Raw genomic sequence first — 17,611 nt, forward strand, 5'->3', positions numbered from 1 at the left:
ACCCAGTACTGTCTGTGTGAATACACTCCTGTACCTGACCCAGTAATGTCTGTGTGACTACTCTCCTGTACCTGACCTAGTACTGTCTGTGTGAATACTCTCCTGTACCTGACCCAGTATGTCTGTGTGAATACACTCCTGTACCTGACCCAGTACTGTCTGTGTGAATACTGTCCTGTACCTGACCCAGTCACTCTGTGTGAATACTCTCCTGTACCTGACCCAATACTGTCTGTGTGAATACACTCCTGTACCTGACCCAGTCACTGTCTGTGTGAATACACTCCTGTACCTGACCCAGTCACTGTCTGTGTGATTACTCTCCTGTACCTGACCCACTCACTGTGTGAATACACTCCGGTACCTGACCCAGTCACTGTCTGTGTAAATACTCTCCTGTACCTGACCCAGTACTGTCTGTGTGAATATACTCCTGTACCTGACCCAGTACTGTCTGTGTGAATACTCTCCTGTACCTGACCTAGCACTGTCTGTGTGAATACTCTCCTGTACCTGACCTAGTACTGTCTGTGTGAATACTCTCCTGTACCTGACCCAGTCACTGTCTGTGTGAATACACTCCTGTACCTGACCCAGTACTGTCTGTGTGAATACTCTCCTGTACCTGACCCAGTACTGTCTGTGTGAATACTCTCCTGCACCTGACCCAGTCACTGTGTGTGTGAATACACTCCTGTACCTGACCCAGTCACTGTCTGTGTGAATACACTCCTGTTCCTGACCCAGTCACTGTCTTTGTGAATACACTCCTGTACCTGACCCAGTAATGTCTGTGTGAATACACTCCTGTACCTGACCGAGTACTGTGTGTGTGAATACTCTCCTGTACCTGACCTAGTACTGTCTGTGTGAATACTCTCCTGTACCTGACCCAGTATGTCTGTGTGAATACTCTCCGGTACCTGACCCAGTACTGTCTGTGTGAATACACTCCTGTACCTGACCCAGTACTGTCTGTGTGAATACACTCCTGTACCTGACCCAGTAATGTCTGTGTGACTACTCTCCTGTACCTGACCTAGTACTGTCTGTGTGAATACTCTCCTGTACCTGACCCAGTATGTCTGTGTAAATACACTCCTGTACCTGACCCAGTACTGTCTGTGTGAATACTGTCCTGTACCTGACCCAGTCACTCTGTGTGAATACTCTCCTGTACCTGACCCAATACTGTCTGTGTGAATACACTCCTGTACCTGACCCAGTCACTGTCTGTGTGAATACACTCCTGTACCTGACCCAGTCACTGTCTGTGTGAATAAACTCCTGTACCTGACCCTGTAACTGTCTGTGTGAATGCTCTCCTGCACCTGACCCAGTAATGTCTGTGTGAATACTCCCCTGTACCTGACCCAGTACTGTCTGTGTGAACACACTCCTGTACCTGACCCAGTCACTGACTGTGTGAATACTCTCCTGTACCTGACCCAGTACTGTCTGTGTGAATACACTCCTGTACCTGACCCAGTACTGTCTGTTTCAATAACTCCTGTACCTGACCTAGTCACTGTCTGTGTGATTACTCTCCTGTACCTGACCCACTCACTGTGTGAATACTCTCCTGTACCTGACCCAGTCACTGTCTGTGTGAATACTCTTCTGCACCTTACCCAGTCACTGTTTGTGTGAATACTCTCCTGCACCTGACCCAGTCACTGTCTGTGTAAATACTCTCCTGTACCTGACCCAGTACTGTCTGTGTGAATACTCTCCTGTACCTGACCCAGAACTGTTTGTGTGAATACACTCCGGTACCTGACCCAGTACTGTCTGTGTGAATAAACTCCTGTCCCTGACCCAGTATGTCTGTGTGAATACTCTCCTGTACCTGACCCAGTACTGTCTGTGTGAATACACTCCTGTACCTGACCCAGTACTGTCTGTGTGACTACACTCCTGTACCTGACCCAGTAATGTCTGTGTGACTACTCTCCTGTACCTGACCTAGTACTGTCTGTGTGAATACTCTCCTGTACCTGACCCAGTACTGTCTATGTGAATACACTCCTGTACCTGACCCAGTCACTGTCTGTGTGAATACTCTCCTGTACCTGACCCAGTACTGTCTGTGTGAATACACTCCTGTACCTGACCCAGTACTGTCTGTGTGAATATTCTCCTGTACCTGACCCAGTACTGTCTGTTTGAATACACTCCTGTACCTGACCTAGTCACTGTCTGTGTGATTACTCTCCTGTACCTGACCCACTCACTGTGTGAATACACTCCGGTACCTGACCCAGTCACTGTCTGTGTAAATACTCTCCTGTACCTGACCCAGTACTGTCTGTGTGAATATACTCCTGTACCTGACCCAGTACTGTCTGTGTGAATACTCTCCTGTACCTGACCTAGCACTGTCTGTGTGAATACTCTCCTGTACCTGACCTAGTACTGTCTGTGTGAATACTCTCCTGTACCTGACCCAGTCACTGTCTGTGTGAATACACTCCTGTACCTGACCCAGTACTGTCTGTGTGAATACTCTCCTGTACCTGACCCAGTACTGTCTGTGTGAATACTCTCCTGCACCTGACCCAGTCACTGTGTGTGTGAATACACTCCTGTACCTGACCCAGTCACTGTCTGTGTGAATACACTCCTGTTCCTGACCCAGTCACTGTCTTTGTGAATACACTCCTGTACCTGACCCAGTAATGTCTGTGTGAATACACTCCTGTACCTGACCGAGTACTGTGTGTGTGAATACTCTCCTGTACCTGACCTAGTACTGTCTGTGTGAATACTCTCCTGTACCTGACCTAGTACTGTCTGTGTGAATACACTCCTGTACCTGACCCAGTACTGTCTGTGTGAATACACTCCGGTACCTGACCCAGTACTGTCTGTGTGAATAAACTCCTGTACCTGACCCAGTACTGTCTGTGTGAATACTCTCCAGCACCTGACCTAGTTCTGTCTTTGTGAATACTCTCTTGTACCTGACCCAGTATGTCTGTGTGAATACTCTCCTGTACCTGACCCAGTACTGTCTGTGTGAATACACTCCTGTACCTGACCCAGTACTGTCTGTGTGAATACACTCCAGTACCTGACCCAGTAATGTCTGTGTGACTACTCTCCTGTACCTGACCCAGTAATGTCTGTGTGAATACTCTCCTGTACCTGACCCAGTCACTGTCTGTCTGAATACTCTCCTGTAGCTGACCCAGTACTGTCTGTGTGAATACTCTCCTGTACCTGACCCAGTCACTGTCTGTGTGAATACTCTCCAGTACCTGACCCAATACTGTCTGTGTGAATACACTCCTGTACCTGACCCAGTCACTGTCTGTGTGAATACTCTCCTGTACCTGACCTCGTACTGTCTGTGTGAATACTCTGCTGTACCTGACCCAGTATGTCTGTGTGAATACTCTCCTGTACCTGACCCAGTACTGTCTATGTGAATACACTCCTGTACCTGACCCAGTACTGTCTGTGTGAATACACTCCTGTACCTGACCCAGTAATGTCTGTGTGACTACTCTCCTGTACCTGACCTAGTACTGTCTGTGTGAATACTCTCCTGTACCTGACCCAGTATGTCTGTGTGAATACACTCCTGTACCTGACCCAGTACTGTCTGTGTGAATACTGTCCTGTACCTGACCCAGTCACTCTGTGTGAATACTCTCCTGTACCTGACCCAATACTGTCTGTGTGAATACACTCCTGTACCTGACCCAGTCACTGTCTGTGTGAATACACTCCTGTACCTGACCCAGTCACTGTCTGTGTGATTACTCTCCTGTACCTGACCCACTCACTGTGTGAATACACTCCGGTACCTGACCCAGTCACTGTCTGTGTAAATACTCTCCTGTACCTGACCCAGTACTGTCTGTGTGAATATACTCCTGTACCTGACCCAGTACTGTCTGTGTGAATACTCTCCTGTACCTGACCTAGCACTGTCTGTGTGAATACTCTCCTGTACCTGACCTAGTACTGTCTGTGTGAATACTCTCCTGTACCTGACCCAGTCACTGTCTGTGTGAATACACTCCTGTACCTGACCCAGTACTGTCTGTGTGAATACTCTCCTGTACCTGACCCAGTACTGTCTGTGTGAATACTCTCCTGCACCTGACCCAGTCACTGTGTGTGTGAATACACTCCTGTACCTGACCCAGTCACTGTCTGTGTGAATACACTCCTGTTCCTGACCCAGTCACTGTCTTTGTGAATACACTCCTGTACCTGACCCAGTAATGTCTGTGTGAATACACTCCTGTACCTGACCGAGTACTGTGTGTGTGAATACTCTCCTGTACCTGACCTAGTACTGTCTGTGTGAATACTCTCCTGTACCTGACCTAGTACTGTCTGTGTGAATACACTCCTGTACCTGACCCAGTACTGTCTGTGTGAATACACTCCGGTACCTGACCCAGTACTGTCTGTGTGAATAAACTCCTGTACCTGACCCAGTACTGTCTGTGTGAATACTCTCCAGCACCTGACCTAGTTCTGTCTTTGTGAATACTCTCTTGTACCTGACCCAGTATGTCTGTGTGAATACTCTCCTGTACCTGACCCAGTACTGTCTGTGTGAATACACTCCTGTACCTGACCCAGTACTGTCTGTGTGAATACACTCCAGTACCTGACCCAGTAATGTCTGTGTGACTACTCTCCTGTACCTGACCCAGTAATGTCTGTGTGAATACTCTCCTGTACCTGACCCAGTCACTGTCTGTCTGAATACTCTCCTGTAGCTGACCCAGTACTGTCTGTGTGAATACTCTCCTGTACCTGACCCAGTCACTGTCTGTGTGAATACTCTCCAGTACCTGACCCAATACTGTCTGTGTGAATACACTCCTGTACCTGACCCAGTCACTGTCTGTGTGAATACTCTCCTGTACCTGACCTCGTACTGTCTGTGTGAATACTCTGCTGTACCTGACCCAGTATGTCTGTGTGAATACTCTCCTGTACCTGACCCAGTACTGTCTGTGTGAATACACTCCTGTACCTGACCCAGTACTGTCTGTGTGAATACACTCCTGTACCTGACCCAGTAATGTCTGTGTGACTACTCTCCTGTACCTGACCTCGTACTGTCTGTGTGAATAATCTCCTGTACCTGACCCAGTATGTCTGTGTGAATACACTCCTGTACCTGACCCAGTACTGTCTGTGTGAATACTGTCCTGTACCTGACCCAGTCACTCTGTGTGAATACTCTCCTGTACCTGACCCAATACTGTCTGTGTGAATACACTCCTGTACCTGACCCAGTCACTGTCTGTGTGAATACACTCCTGTACCTGACCCAGTCACTGTCTGTGTGAATAAACTCCTGTACCTGACCCAGTAACTGTCTGTGTGAATGCTCTCCTGCACCTGACCCAGTAATGTCTGTGTGAATACTCCCCAGTACCTGACCCAGTACTGTCTGTGTGAATACACTCCTGTACCTGACCCAGTACTGTCTGTGTGAATACACTCCTGTACCTGACCCAGTACTGTCTGTTTCAATACACTCCTGTACCTGACCTAGTCACTGTCTGTGTGATTATTCTCCTGTACCTGACCCACTCACTGTGTGAATACTCTCCTGTACCTGACCCAGTCACTGTCTGTGTAAATACTCTCCTGTACCTGACCCAGTACTGTTTGTGTGAATACACTCCGGTACCTGACCCAGTACTGTCTGTGTGAATAAACTCCTGTCCCTGACCCAGTATGTCTGTGTGAATACTCTCCTGTACCTGACCCAGTACTGTCTGTGTGAATACACTCCTGTACCTGACCCAGTACTGTCTGTGTGACTACACTCCTGTACCTGACCCAGTAATGTCTGTGTGACTACTCTCCTGTACCTGACCTAGGACTGTCTCTGTGAATACTCTCCTGTACCTGACCCAGTACTGTCTGTGTGATTACACTCCTGTACCTGACCCAGTCACTGTCTGTGTGAATACTCTCCTGTACCTGACCCAGTACTGTCTGTGTGAATACACTCCTGTACCTGACCCAGTACTGTCTGTGTGAATATTCTCCTGTACCTGACCCAGTATTGTCTGTTTGAATACACTCCTGTACCTGACCTAGTCACTGTCTGTGTGATTACTCTCCTGTACCTGACCCACTCACTGTGTGAATACAGTCCGGTACCTGACCCAGTCACTGTCTGTGTAAATACTCTCCTGTACCTGACCCAGTACTGGCTGTGTGAATACACTCCTGTACCTGACCCAGTACTGTCTGTGTGAATACTCTCCTGTACCTGACCTAGCACTGTCTGTGTGAATACTCTCCTGTACCTGACCTAGTACTGTCTGTGTGAATACTCTCCTGTACCTGACCCAGTCACTGTCTGTGTGAATACACTCCTGTACCTGACCCAGTACTGTCTGTGTGAATACTCTCTTGTACCTGACCCAGTACTGTCTGTGTGAATACTCTCCTGCACCTGACCCAGTCACTGTGTGTGTGAATACACTCCTGTACCTGACCCAGTCACTGTCTGTGTGAATACACTCCTGTTCCTGACCAAGTCACTGTCTGTGTGAATACACTCCTGTACCTGACCCAGTAATGTCTGTGTGAATACACTCCTGTACCTGACCGAGTACTGTGTGTGTGAATACTCTCCTGTACCTGACCTAGTACTGTCTGTGTGAATACTCTCCTGTACCTGACCTAGTACTGTCTGTGTGAATACACTCCTGTACCAGACCCAGTACTGTCTGTGTGAATACACTCCGGTACCTGACCCAGTACTGTCTGTGTGAATACACTCCTGTACCTGACCCAGTACTGTCTGTGTGAATACACTCCAGTACCTGACCCAGTAATGTCTGTGTGACTACTCTCCTGTACCTGACCCAGTAATGTCTGTGTGAATACTCTCCTGTACCTGACCCAGTCACTGTCTGTGTGAATACTCTCCTGTAGCTGACCCAGTACTGTCTGTGTGAATACTCTCCTGTACCTGACCCAATACTGTCTGTGTGAATACACTCCTGTACCTGACCCAGTCACTGTCTGTGTGAATACTCTCCTGTACCTGACCTAGTACTGTCTGTGTGAATACTCTCCTGTCCCTGACCCAGTCACTGTCTGTGTTTACTCTCCTCTACCTGACCCAGTACTGTCTGTGTGAATACACTCCGTACTTGACCCAGTACTGTCTGTGTGAATACTCTCCTGTACCTGACCCAGTCACTGTCTGTGTGAATACTCTCCTGTACCTGACCCAGAACTGTCTGTGTGATTACTCTCCTGTACCTGACTCAGTACTGTCTGTGTGAATACACTCCGTACCTGACCTAGTACTGTCTGTGAGAATATTCTCCTGTACCTAACCTAGTCACTATCTGTTTGAATACACTTCTGTATCTGACCTAGTATCGTCTGTATGAATACTCTCCTGTACCTGACCCAGTCACTGTCTGTGTGAATACTCTCCTGTACCTGACCCAGTACTGACTGTGTGAATACTCTCCTGTACCTGACCCAGTCACTGTCTGTGTGAATACACTCCTGTACCTGACCTAGTACTGTTTGTGTGAATACTCTCCTGTACCTGAACCAGTACTGTCTGTGTGAATACACTACGTACCTGACCCTGTACTGTCTGTGAGAATACTCTCCTGTACCTAACCTAGTCACTATCTGTTTGAATACACTCCTGTATCTGGCCTAGTACTGTCTGTGTGAATACTCTCCTGTACCTGACCCAGTCACTGTCTGTGTGAATACTCTCCTGTACCTGACCCAGTCCTGTCTGTGTGAATACGCTCCTGTCCCTGACCCAGTCACTGTCTGTGTGATTACTCTCCTGTACATACCCAGTACTGCCTGTGTGAATACACTCTGTACCTTACCCAGTACTGTCTGTATGAATACTCTCCTGTACCTGACCCAGTCACTGTCTGTGTGAATACACTCCTGTACCTGACCCAGTACTGTCTGTGTGAATACTCTCCTGTACCTGACCCAGTACTGTCTGTGTGAATACACTCCTGTACCTGACCTAGTCACTGTCTGTGTGAATACACTCCTGTACCTGACCTAGTCACTGTCTGTGTGAATGCACTCCTGCACCTGACCCAGTCACTGTCTGTGTGAATACTCTCCTGTACCTGACCCAGTCACTGTCTGTGTGAATACTCTCCTGTACCTGACCCAGTCACTGTCTTTGTAAATACTCTCCTGTACCTGACCCAGTACTGTTGTGTGAATACTCTCCTGTACCTGACCCAGTCCCTGTCTGTGTAAATACTCTCCTGTAACTGACCCAGTCACTGTCTGTGTAAATACTCTCCTGTACCTGACACAGTACTGTCTGTGTGAATACACGCCTGTACCTGACCCAGTCACTGTCTGTGTGAATATACTCCTGTAACTGACCCAGTCACTGTCTGTGTGAATACTCTCCTGTTCCTGACCCAGTACTGTCTGTGTGAATACTCTCCTGTCCCTGACCCAGTACTGTCTGTGTGAATACTCTCCTGTACCTGACCTAGTACTGTCTGTGTGAATACACTCCTGTGCCTGACCTAGTACTGTCTGTGTGAATACTCTCATGTCCCTGACCCAGTCACTGTCTGTGCGATTATTCTCCTGTACCTGACCCAGTACTGTCTGAGTGAATACACTCCGTACCTGACCCAGCACTGTTGTGTGAATACTCTCCTGTACCTGACCCAGTCACTGTCTGTGTAAATACTCTCCTGTAACTGATCCAGTCACTGTCTGTGTAAATACTCTCCTGTACCTGACACAGTACTGTCTGTGTGAATACTCTCCTGTACCTGACCCAGTCACTGTCTGTGTGATTACTCTCCTGTACCTGATCCAGTCACTGTCTGTGTGAATACTCTCCTGTACCTGACCCAGTACTGTCTGTGTGAATACTCTCCTGCACCTGACACAGTCACTGTCTGTGTAAATAATCTCCTGTACCTGACCCAGTACTGTCTGTGTGAATACTCTCCTGTCCCTGACCCAGTAACTGTCTGTGTGAATACTCTCCTGAACCTGACCCAGTATTGTCTGTGTGAATACACTCCTGTACCTGACCCAGTCACTGTCTGTGTGAATACTCTCCTGGACCTGACCCAGTACTGTCTGTGTGAATACACTCCTGTACCTGACCCAGCACTGTCTGTGTGAATATTCTCCTATACCTGACCCAGTACTGTCTGTGCGAATACACTCCTGTACCTGACCTAGTCTGTGTCTGTGTGAATACTCTCCTGTACCTGACCCAGTCACTGTCTGTGTGAATACTCTCCTGTACCTGACCCAGTACTGTCTGTGTGAATACACTCCTGTACCTGACCCAGCACTGTCTGTGTGAATATTCTCCTATACCTGACCCAGTACTGTCCTTGCGAATACACTCCTGTACCTGACCTAGTCACTGTCTGTGTGAATACTCTCCTGTACCTGACCCAGTCACTGTCTGTGTGAATACTCTCCTGTACCTGACCCAGTCACTGTCTGTGTAATTACTCTCCTGTACCTGACCCAGTACTGTCTGTGTGAATACTCTCCTGTACCTGACCCAGTCACTGTCTGTGTAAATACTCTCCTGTACCTGAACCAGTACTGTCTGTGTGAATACACTCCCGTACCTGACCCAGTCACTGTCTGTGTAAATACTCTCCTGTACCTGACCCAGTACTGTCTGTGTGAATACACTCCTGTACCTGACCCAGTACTGTCTGTGTGAATACTCTCCTGTACCTGACCTAGCACTGTCTGTGTGAATATTCTCCTGTCCCTGACCCAGTACTGTCTGTGTGAATACTCTCCTGCACCTGAACCAGTCACTGTCTGTGTAAATACTCTCCTGTACCTGACCCAGTACTGTCTGTGTGAATACTCTCCTGTACCTGACCCAGTACTGTCTGTGTGAATACTCTCCTGTATCTGACCCAGTCACTGTCTGTGTAAATACTCTCCTGAACCTGACCCAGTCACTGTCTGTGTAAATACTCTCCTGTACCTGACACAGTACTGTCTGTGTGAATACACTCCTGTACCTGACCCAGTCACTGTCTGTGTGAATATACTCCTGTACCTGACCCAGTCACTGTCTGTGTGAATACTCGCCTGTACTTGACCCAGTACTGTCTGTGTGAATACTCTCCTGTACCTGACCCAGTCACTGTCTGTGTGATTACTCTCCTGTACCTGACCCAGTCACTGTCTGTGTGAATACTCTCCTGTACCTGACCCAGTACTGTCTGTGTGAATACTCTCCTGTACCTGACCCAGTCACTGTCTGTGTGAATACTCTCCTGCAGCTGACTAAGTACTGTCTGTGTGAATACTCTCCTGTCCCTGACCCCGTTACTGGCTGTGTGATTACTCTCCTGTACCTGACCCAGTACTGCCTGTGTGAATATACTCTGTACCTTACCCAGTACTGTCTGTATGAATACTCTCCTGTACCTGACCCAGTCACTGTCTGTGTGAATACTCTCCTGTACCTGACCCAGTCACTGTCTGTGTGAATACTCTCCAGTACCTGACCCAATACTGTCTGTGTGAATACACTCCTATACCTGACCCAGTCACTGTCTGTGTGAATACTCTCCTGTACCTGACCTAGTACTGTCTGTGTGAATACTCTCCTGTCCCTGACCCAGTCACTGTCTGTGTTTACTCTCCTCTACCTGACCCAGTACTGTCTGTGTGAATACACTCCGTACTTGACCCAGTACTGTCTGTGTGAATACACTCCGTACCTGACCTAGTACTGTCTGTGAGAATACTCTCCTGTACCTGACCTAGTCACTATCTGTATGAATACTCTCCTGTACCTGACCCAGTCACTGTCTGTGTGAATACTCTCCTGTACCTGACCCAGTCACTGTCTGTGTGAATACTCTCCAGTACCTGACCCAGTACTGTCTGTGTGAATACACTCCTGTACCTGACCCAGTACTGTCTGTGTGAATACACTCCTGTACCTGACCAGTACTGTCTGTGTGAATACTCTCCTGTCCCTGACCCAGTACTGTCTGTGTGAATACTCTCCTGTACCTGACCCAGTACTGACTGTGTGAATATACTCTGTACCTTACCCAGCACTGTCTGTATGAATACTCTCCTGTACCTGACCCAGTCACTGTCTGTGTGAATACTCTCCAGTACCTGACCCAATACTGTCTGTGTGAAAACACTCCTGTACCTGACCCAGTCACTGTCTGTGTGAATACTCTCCTGTACCTGACCTAGTACTGTCTGTGTGAATACACTCCGTACTTGACCCAGTACTGTCTGTGTGAATACTCTCCTGCACCTGACCCAGTCACTGTCTGTGTGAATACTCTCCTGTACCTGACCCAGTCACTGTCTGTGTGAATACTCTCCTGTACCTGACCCAGTACTGTCTGTGTGAATACTCTCCTGTCCCTGACCCAGTACTGTCTGTGTGAATACTCTCCTGTACCTGACCCAGTACTGTCTGTGTGAATACACTCCTGTATCTGGCCTAGTACTGTCTGTGTGAATACTCTCCTGTACCTGACCCAGTCACTGTCTGTGTGTATACTCTCCTGTCCCTGACCCAGTCACTGTCTGTGTGAATACTCTCCTGTACCTGACCCAGTCACTGTCTGTGTAAATACTCTCCTGTACCTGACCCAGTACTGTTGTGTGAATACTCTCCTGTACCTGACCCAGTCACTGTCTGTGTAAATACTCTCCTGTAACTGACCCAGTCACTGTCTGTGTAAATACTCTCCTGTACCTGACACAGTACTGTCTGTGTGAATACACGCCTGTACCTGACCCAGTCACTGTCTGTGTGAATACACGCCTGTACCTGACCCAGTCACTGTCTGTGTGAATACTCTCCTGTTCCTGACCCAGTACTGTCTGTGTGAATACTCTCCTGTACCTGACCCAGTCACTGTCTGTGTGATTACTCTCCTGTACCTGACCCAGTCACTGTCTGTGTGAATACTCTGCTGTACCTGACCCAGTACTGTCTGTGTGAATACTCTCCTGTACCTGACCCAGTCACTGTCTGTGTAAATACTCTCCTGTACCTGAACCAGTACTGTCTGTGTGAATACTCTCCTGTCCCTGACCCAGTAACTGTCTGTGTGAATACTCTCCTGAACCTGACCCAGTACTGTCTGTGTGAATACACTCCTGTACCTGACCCAGTCACTTTCTGTGTGAATACACTCCTGTACCTGACCCAGTACTGTCTGTGTGAATACACTCCTGTACCTGACCCAGCACTGTCTGTGTGAATATTCTCCTATACCTGACCCAGTACTGTCTGTGCGAATACACTCCTGTACCTGACCTAGTCACTGTCTGTGTGAATACTCTCCTGTACCTGACCCAGTCACTGTCTGTGTGAATACTCTCATGTACCTGACCCAGTCACTGTCTGTGTAAATACTCTCCTGTACCTGACCCAGTACTGTCTGTGTGAATACTCTCCTGTACCTGACCCAGTCACTGTCTGTGTAAATACTCTCCTGTACCTGAACCAGTACTGTCTGTGTGAATACACTCCCGTACCTGACCCAGTCACTGTCTGTGTAAATACTCTCCTGTACCTGACCCAGTACTGTCTGTGTGAATACACTCCTGTACCTGACCCAGTACTGTCTGTGTGAATACTCTCCTGTACCTGACCTAGCACTGTCTGTGTGAATATTCTCCTGTACCTGACCCAGTACTGTCTGTGTGAATACTCTCCTGCACCTGAACCAGTCACTGTCTGTGTGAATACTCTCCTGTACCTGACCCAGTACTGTCTGTGTGAATACTCTCCTGTACCTGACCCATTCACTGTCTGTGTGAATACTCTCCTGTAGCTGACCCAGTACTGTCTGTGTGAATACTCTCCTGTACCTGACCCAGTACTGTCTGTGTGAATACTCTCCTGTACCTGACCCAGTCACTGTCTGTGTGAATACTCTCCTGTAGCTGACCCAGTACTGTCTGTGTGAATACTCTCCTGTCCCTGACCCAGTTACTGTCTGTGTGATTACTCTCCTGTACCTGACCTAGTACTGCCTGTGTGAATATACTCTGTACCTTACCCAGTACTGTCTGTATGAATACTCTCCTGTACCTGACCCAGTCACTGTCTGTGTGAATACTCTCCTGTACCTGACCCAGTCACTGTCTGAGTGAATACTCTCCAGTACCTGACCCAATACTGTCTGTGTGAATACACTCCTGTACCTGACCCAGTCACTGTCTGTGTGAATACTCTCCTGTACCTGACCTAGTACTGTCTGTGTGAATACACTCCTGTGCCTGACCTAGTACTGTCTGTGTGAATACTCTCCTGTCCCTGACCCAGTCACTGTCTGTGTTTACTCTCCTCTACGTGACCCAGTCCAGTCTGTGTGAATACACTCCGTACTTGACCCAGTACTGTCTGTGTGAATACTCTCCTGCACCTGACCCAGTCACTGTCTGTGTGAATACTCTCCTGTACCTGACCCAGTACTGTCTGTGTGATTACTCTCCTGTACCTGACCCAGTACTGTCTGTGTGAATACACTCCGTACCTGACCTAGTACTGTCTGTGAGAATACTCTCCTGTACCTAACCTAGTCACTATCTGTGTGAATACACTCCTGTATCTGACCTAGTATTGTCTGTGTGAATACTCTCCTGTACCTGACCCAGTACTGTCTGTGTGAATACTCTCCTGCACCTGAACCAGTCACTGTCTGTGTAAATACTCTCCTGTACCTGACCCAGTCACTGTCTGTGTGAATACACTCCTGTACCTGACCTAGTACTGTCTGTGTGAATATTCTCCTATACCTGACCCAGTACTGTCTGTGCGAATACACTCCTGCACCTGACCTAGTCACTGTCTGTGTGAATACTCTCCTGTACCTGACCCAGTCACTGTCTGTGTGAATACTCTCCTGTACCTGACCCAGTCACTGTCTGTGTAAATACTCTCCTGTACCTGACCCAGTACTGTCTGTGTGAATACTCTCCTGTACCTGACCCAGTCACTGTCTGTGTAAATACTCTCCTGTACCTGAACCAGTACTGTCTGTGTGAATACACTCCCGTACCTGACCCAGTCACTGTCTGTGTAAATACTCTCCTGTACCTGACCCAGTACTGTCTGTGTGAATACACTCCTGTACCTGACCCAGTACTGTCTGTGTGAATACTCTCCTGTACCTGACCTAGCACTGTCTGTGTGAATATTCTCCTGTACCTGACCCAGTACTGTCTGTGTGAATACTCTCCTGCACCTGAACCAGTCACTGTCTGTGTAAATACTCTCCTGTACCTGACCCAGTACTGTCTGTGTGAATACTCTCTTGTACCTGACCCAGTACTGTCTGTGTGAATACACTCCTGTACCTGACCTAGTCACTGTCTGTGTGAATGCACTCCTGTACCTGACCCAGTCTCTGTCTGTGTGAATACCAACCTGTACCTGACTCAGTCACTGTCTGTGTGAATATTTTCCGATACCTGACTCAGTCACTGTCTGTGTGAATACTCTCCTGTACCTGACCCAGTCACTGTCTGTGTGAATACTCTCCTGTACCTGACCCAGTCACTGTCTGTGTAAATACTCTCCTGTACCTGACCCAATACTGTCTGTGTGAATAAACTCCTGTACCTGACCCAGTCACTGTCTGTGTAAATATTCTCCTGTACCAGACCCAATACTGTCTGTGTGAATACTCTCCTGTACATGACCCAGTATGTCTGTGTGAATACACTCCTGTACCTGACCCAGTACTGTCTGTGTGAATACTCTCCTGTACCTGACCCAGTCACTGTCTGTGTGAATACTCTCCTGTATCTGACCCAATACTGTCTGTGTGGATACACTCCTGTACCTGACACAGTCACTGTCTGTGTGAATACTCTCCTGCACCTGACCCAGTCACTGTATGAATAGTCTCCTGTACCTGACCCAGTCACTGTGTGAATACACTCCTGTACCTGACCCAGTACTGTCTGTGTGAATATTCTCCTGTACCTGACCTAGTACTGTCTGTGTGAATACTCTCCTGTACCTGACCCAGTATGTCTGTGTGAATACATTCCTGTACCTGACCCAGTCACTGTCTGTGTGAATACTCTCCTGTACCTGACCTAGTACTGTCTGTGTGAATACACTCCTGTACCTGACCCAGTCACTGTCTGTGTGAATACTCTCCTGTAACTGACCTTGTACTGTCTGTGTGAATACATTCCTGTACCTGACCCAGTACTGTCTGTGTGAATACACTCCTGTAGCTGACCCAGTCATTGTCTGTGTGAATACTCTCCTGTACCTGACCCAGTACTGTCTGTGTGAATACACTCCTGTACCTGACCCAGTACTGTCTGTGTGAATATTCTCCTGTACCTAACCCAGTACTATCTGTATAAATACACTCCTGTACCTGACCCAGTCACTGTCTGTGTGAATACACTCCTGTACCTGACCCAGTATGTCTGTGTGAATATTCTCCTGTACCTGACCCAGTACTGTCTGTGTGAATACACTCCTGTATCTGACCCAGTACTGTCTGTGTGAATACACTCCTGTACCTGACCCAGTAATGTCTGTGTGAATACTCTCCTGTACCTGACCTAGTACTGTCTGTGTGAATACTCTCCTGTACCTTCCCAGTATGTCTGTGTGAATACACTCCTGTACCTGACCCAGTACTGTCTGTGTGAATACTCTCCTGTACCTGAACCAGTCACTGTCTGTGTGAATACTCGCCTGTACCTGACCCAATACTGTCTGTGTGAATACACTCCTGTACCTGACCCAGTACTGTCTGTGTGAATACACTCCTGTACCTGACCCAGTCACTGTGTGTGTGAATACACTCCTGTACCTGACCCAGTCACTGTCTGTGTGAATACACTCCTGTACCTGACCCAGTAACTGTCTGTGTGAATATTTTCCGATACCTGACTCAGTCACTGTCTGTGTGAATACTCTCCTGTACCTGACCCAATACTGTCTGTGTGAATAAACTCCTGTACGTGACCCAGTCACTGTCTGTGTAAATATTCTCCTGTACCAGACCCAGTACTGTCTGTGTGAATACACTCCTGTACCTGACCCAGTACTGTCTGTGTGAATACTCTCCTGTACCTGACCCAGTCACTGTCTGTGTGAATACTCTCCTGTATCTGACCCAATACTGTCTGTGTGGATACACTCCTGTACCTGACACAGTCACTGTCTGTGTGAATACTTTCCTGTACCTGACCCAGTCACTGTCTGCGTGAATACACTCCTGAACCTGAACCAATACTGTCTGTGTGAATGCACTCCTGTACCTGACCCAATATTGTCTGTGTGGATACACTCCTGTACCTGACCCAGTCACTGTATGTGTGAATACACTCCTGTACCTGACCCAATACTGTCTGTGTGAATGCACTCCTGTACCTGACCCAGTCACTGTCTGTGTGAATACTCTCCTGTACCTGACCCAGTCACTGTCTGTGTGAATACTCTCCTGTACCTGACCCAGTCACTGTCTGTGTGAATACTCTCCTGTACCTGATCCAGTCACTGTCTGTGTAAATACTCTCCTGTACCTGACCCAGTACTGTCTGTGTGAATACACTCCTGTACCTGACCCAGTACTGTCTGTGTGAATACTCTCCTGTACCTGATCTCGTATTGTCTGTGTGAATACTCACTTGCACCTGACCGAGTACTGTCTGTGTGAATACTCTCTTGTACCTGACCCAGTCACTGTCTGTGTGAATACACTCCTGTACCTGACCCAGCACTGTCTGTGTGAATACACTCCTGTACCTGACCCAGTCACTGTCTGTGTGAATATTCTCCTGTACCTGACCTAGTACTGTCTGTGTGAATACACTACTGTACCTGACACATTCACTGTCTGTGTGAATACTCTCCTGCACCTGACCCAGTCACTGTCTGTGTAAATACTCTCCTGTACCTGACCCAGTACTGTCTGTGTGAATACTCTCCAGTGCCTGACCTAGGACTGTCTGTGTGAATACTCTCCTGTCCCTGACCCAGTCACTGTCTGTGTGAATACACTCCTGTACCTGACCCAATCACTGTCTGTGTGAATACTCTCCAGTACCTGACCCACTCACTGTGTGAATACTCTCCTGTACCTGACCCAGTATGTCTGTGTGAATACATTCCTGTACCTGACCCAGTCACTGTCTGTGTGAATACTCTCCTGTACCTGACCTAGTACTGTCTGTGTGAATACAGTCCTGTACCTGACCCAGTCACTGTCTGTGTGAATACTCTCCAGTACCTGACACAATACTGTCTGTGTGAATACACTCCTGTACCTTACCCAGCCACGGTCTGTGTGAATACTCTCCTGTACCTGACCTAGTACTGTCTGTGTGAATACACTCCTGTAACTGACCCAGTCACTGTCTGTGTGAATACTCTCCTGCACCTGACCCAGTACTGTCTGTGTGAATACACTCCTGCACCTGACCCAGTATTGTCTGTGTGAATACACTCCTGTACCTGACCCAGTACTGTCTGTGTGAATACTCTCCTGTACCTGACCCAGTACTGTCTGTGTGAATACACTCCTGTACCTGACCAGTCACTGTCTGTGTGAATACTCTCCTGTACCTGACCCAGTAC

This window comes from Pristiophorus japonicus, chromosome 21, assembly GCF_044704955.1.
Source record: "Pristiophorus japonicus isolate sPriJap1 chromosome 21, sPriJap1.hap1, whole genome shotgun sequence".
Lineage (NCBI taxonomy): Eukaryota > Metazoa > Chordata > Chondrichthyes > Pristiophoridae > Pristiophorus > Pristiophorus japonicus.